The following is a 5410-nucleotide window of genomic DNA, read 5'->3' as shown; positions in this document are numbered from 1 at the left end:
AGTAAACATTGTAGACATTAATATTGAAACCAAATAGAAATTAAAATTAATTTAGACTTACATGATTGATAATCAATCTAACTGTTCCTATTTGAGTACGCCTCCAAATGCTGCAAAAGGTTGGAATCCGCCAACCTAGCGGCCCCACACGATCGGCCTCCCGACCATCTGTGGAGAGGTAAATCACGGTGAATGCGGGACTGACCAGGGCATGGTGGCCGAGGGATTTGGAAACATGACACAGATTGATGTTATCGCAAATGCAACCATGAGCCCTCGAACCGCCCACCTCATGCTGCAAGCACCCATGCCCTGACCAGCTGACCGCCCGTACGCCTCCAAATGATTCAACGGATACTTGACTTCTGTGTTGAGGGAGTCGCTTGGAACTCACATGTAGCTGAGCTAAAACAGCAGTCTTACAAGGCTTTGAAAAGAAAAAAATGATTAAAATGGAGGTCAAGGGTGATCTAACTTAGCTACTTTAACGCCCAAGTTAGTCCACCGTCTGACGATAAGGATGAAGAACGAGAGCAAAAAGTATATGCAAAGAATGGTCAATGTGTATGTGCATGAGAAAGTGGATTCCTTTTATATACAGTCATCAAAGGCTATGTCACATACATAATAAGAAGAATATCCCATCGTTATAAAGAAGGGTCTCATCATTCATACCCAATACGGTAGAAGATCATACTATATTAATAATGTATTTAGTTGCCTGTTGTTTTGTGTACTGTGTTATCCCACATGTTTCTCGTCCATATGTCATTCAAGTGTCTATCGGGGGTTGAATGAGTCGAGTATGAAGCCAATTAGGCATGGAGTTAGTCAGGCGGCCGCTCCTCCTTCTTTCGTCTAATGTGTTATTTTCATCAAGATAGATTTGAACTTTTTTGATCAGGATATATCAACCTATAACACTAACTTAAATAGTTAACATATATATACACTACATACACAACACCACAATCAATCGAACCCAAGCTAACCCAACGTCGTTATCAAAACCAAGCCATCTATGAATTATATGTATATATTCAATAAACCATTATAATTCGATAAATATATTTTAAGCGTCAAAACTTATGAAGTTGTAATGTTTTATCCATTGGATGATTACAGTAAACGGATTAAACAAATTAAAGTAAGTAAAAGAAAACGTCTAAAAATTCATTCTAAATTATGTAAATTGTTAAAAGAATATTTAAAAATAAAAAATTCTGAAGGCGCTTCATCGGATTTTTTTTACTTTAAAAATACTCTTATTTTCAATACTATTGTAATAACTACTATAAATATCAATTCGAATGAATCTAATAAATTCAAGTTGGATCAAAATAAAAATATTATAAAAAAATCTCAATCAAAACTCGAATCAATTTAAAAACTTTAAATGGAATCAGATAATCCAACCAACATGATAACCCCCGATTGACCCGATTTAATTTTTTCCTAATAATTTTTACTTTTATTTTAATATTTTATCTCAATATTTTATAATTTATCATATTAACAATATACATAAAAATATCTTAATTTTCAAAAAAAAAATTGAATTAACTTCAAAAACTCTAAATCTTAAATTCAAGTCAATCCAAATCCATCTCCAAGCCTAATTTGATATTTTAAAGGACAATTTAGATAGAATTGGTGAGTGACATTCCTAATAACTAAGACTAATTACTACAACTTATAACAATTACAAAATAACCATTATAACATATAATAATTAATACAATATTATTATAATATTATAATAACTACTCAATGCTTTTACAATTATTTATAATTAATTTAAAATGAGTTTAATAAAATGTATTTTTATTAAAATGATAAAAGAATATTTTAATATAATATTTTTTAAATTTAAAATTTTAAAAATTCAAAGCTCGGTATATCAACTTCATAACTAATCTAATTAGTTCGGTAGTTATTATAATTATTTTAAAATAATTTTGATCAATTTAAAATTTAATAATTTGATATATTAATAAAAAATATTTTAATATATAATAATTTTAATTAAAATAAAATAATTAATTCTACAATAACTACTATACGATACAATAACAACCAAGTAACTGTTATAATACCGTTTGAAATAAAATTTAAAATAGTTGATTAAGTACTTTTTTATTAAAAAAAGGAGATTATTTTAATAATTTGCATAATGAAAGGAATTTTGTTCCTCCTTTCTTTATTTATAACCAGTGATTACAGAAACAGAGACCCGTTTACTTCTACTCCTCCCTCCTCCTTTCCTCTTCTTCTCTTCCTCTACTTTCTTCCTCTTCCTCCCTCTCTCTTCTAGCTTCCTCCTCTTCCCTTCTCTCTTCCTCTTCCTCCCTCTCTCTTCTAGCTTCTTCTGTTAGCATCTATTGGGACAATTATATAATTAAATGAATATATATGGTCATCAAATAAATTAAGTCAAAATTTGTGATCTAAATTTTATTTGGAATTTGACTTAAGGGCATATTTGTTATGAATTATAAATGTGGATACCATTTTGTAATTCTAATTTGATGAGGGGCCAAATTAGAATTATGTCAATCTTTATAAGGGGTTATGGTCCCCAAAAGGCAGAGCGACAGAATTTTTCGCTGAATCCCCATCGTCAGAGAAACTACGGAAACCTAAGGAACTCTGCACCTTTTGGAAGATCATTCTCGGCTACTAGCGATGGATTCCGGTACGCTTCCGAATTTTGTTCTTGTTGTTTCTTAAGAATTGGATAGAAGATACATGCGTTGAGATTTCTCAACATTAGGAAAAATACCAACAATTGGTATCAGAGCGAGGTTTATTCCAAATTCTTAAGAAATCATGAAATTATTTTATATTCGATTGTTTATATGCTACTGTGCTGTTCTGTTTCTTCCGTAATTTCTCTGTTCAAATCTGTTTTGGCCGACGACGAACACGACCGCGCACAGGCGCTTCCTGTCGTTTCTATTTTTGGCTGACGACGAACACGGCAGCGCACAAGCGTTGTCCGCGTCCAGTGAGATATCCTTGTGATGCCGGCGAGGCTGGCAAGAAACGGGCGGATGTCGTCGGCAGCAGTTTGCAAGTTGGGCGCCAGTGAGGCGGCCTCGTGCAGGCGTCGACAATGCCGGTGCAAGCAGGCGGGCAGAACAGCAGGCTCGGCGTGGGTTTGGAAAGAAACCACGTTCCGATGGTTTTTTATTAAGTTAATTAAAAAAAAAAAAACCATGCACGTTTCCAGGATTAACTTTTTCCTTTAATTAAGTTAATTAAAAAAAAAAACCACGTTGATTACATGACTAGACGTTGCATCGGTTTTAGCAACGTGGGGTAACGTGGCATTTTTTTTTAATTAATAGTTGATTAATTAAAGGAGGAAACGTGTTCTGTAGTTATAATACAGTACACAATTTAATTCTGCAGTTATAATATATATTTAAATTTAATTCATTAAATTTAAATATATATTATAAAATAAATTAATTAAATTACCTGATCGAACAGTATAGTTAATCTAATTTTACATGGCCGTGAGGTAATTAATTTTACAATTAATTACATGACCGTCAGTTAATTAATTTTACAGTTAATTACATGGCCATGAGTTCATTTAAAGATTAACCTTCATTTTTAATCTGGTTCTTTAATTAGCATAGTTCTTTATTCAAATTAAATAAGTTGAATTATGATGTTGCCAAAGTAACCTCTCTAATTTGGTTTATTTAATTTTGAATTTTGAATGCTTGTATTTGTGTATTTCCATGTGATCATTTGATCGACCCAAAGGACGATCAATGGTTGACCGGAGTACATAAATTACCTGTGGTAATAAACACGTAACAATTATAAGGATTTCCTTGAAATTAATGGTGCACTAAATATCTTGGATGGGTATGCTAATTATTTTGAACTGGATTGAAAATTAAAGTAGTGTGCATGTTATTTATAGTTTATTTTCTGTTCTCTTTTCAGTTAATATTGCAAATATCTCTACCAACTTAAATTCAATACCGGTCATTAATGGTTCTAACTTTAAGGACTGGAAGTAGAACATTCAGATAGTTCTCGGATGCATGGACATGGACCTTGCGATACGGACGGAGCAACCCCCTACTCCTACGGTAGCTAGCTCTCTTGAAGAGAAAGCTAAATTTGAGAAATGGGAACGCTCTAACCGCATGAGTCTAATGATCATTAAGCGTGCAATTCCGGAGGTGTTCAGGGGTGCAATGTCTAAGGACACCACCAATGCTAAAGATTACCTTGCAGAACTTAAAAAGCGCTTTGCCAAAAGCGATAAGGCTGAAATAAGCACCTCTAAGGATAAGGGCAAGAAAAGGAAGAATGTGAATGCTGCAGGTCCAAGTGCAAAGAAACAAAATAAAGGAGATTGTTTCTTTTGCAATAAGACTGGACACATGAAGAAGGAATGTACCAAATATCGTGCATGGCGCGAGAAAAAGGGTATGTTTCTTAATTTGGTTTGTTCTGAAGTAAATTTAGCTTCAGTACCTAGAAATACTTGGTGGTTAGACTCCGGTGCTACTACTAACATCAGTATTTCAATGGAGGGTTGCCTGAACTACCGAAAGCCAAGTGATGCTGAAAGACGCATTTTTGTGGGCGATGGAAAATCGGTAGAAGTTGAAGCAATAGGGCACTTTAGATTGTTACTCAGTACTTGGTCACTATTTGGATTTAATAGATACTTTTGTGATACCGTCTTTTAGACGGAATTTAATTTCTGTTTGTTATTTGGACAAATCTGGTTACTCTTGTTCATTTGGAAACAATCAGTTTCAGTTATCTATTGGTAATTCAATTGTTGGAACCGGTTCATTAATGCAATATGACAATCTATATTTACTTGATACAAATGCTTCATATAATGAAACCCTAAACATTGAATCAAGAGGTACTAAACGAAAACTAAATGATAATACTTCGGGTGCATTATGGCACAAACGTCTATGTCACATCTCTAGAAATAGAGTTGAACGTCTTGTGTCAGATGGGATCCTGAATTCCATTGATTTCACGGACTTTAATGTCTGTGTTGAATGCATTAAAGGAAAACAAACCAAAGATAGAAAATTGAATGCGTATAGAGCTACGGAAGTTCTTGAGTTGATACATACGGATGTATGTGGGCCATTTCCAATTCCTTCTTGGAATGGTCAACGCTATTTCGTATCATTCATAGACGATTTCTCTAGATATGCATACATTTTTCTTATTCAAGAAAAGGCTCAAACATTGGACGTGTTCAAGTCATTTAAGGCTGAAGTTGAAAATCAACTCAACAGAAAGATAAAGAAAGTAAAGTCTGATCGTGGTGGTGAATACTACGGTCGGTATGACGGTTCAGGTGAACAACGTCCAGGGCCTTTTGCCAAATACCTAGAGGAGTGTGGTATCG

The sequence above is a fragment of the Curcuma longa genome, chromosome 15 (genome assembly GCF_044706935.1).
Source record: "Curcuma longa cultivar G26 ecotype Majalengka, Jawa Barat chromosome 15, ITB_CL_G26_1.1, whole genome shotgun sequence".
Classification (NCBI taxonomy): Eukaryota; Viridiplantae; Streptophyta; class Magnoliopsida; order Zingiberales; family Zingiberaceae; genus Curcuma; species Curcuma longa.
The sequence above is the reverse complement of the archived record's forward strand: the minus strand, read 5'-3'. Positions refer to the sequence as shown.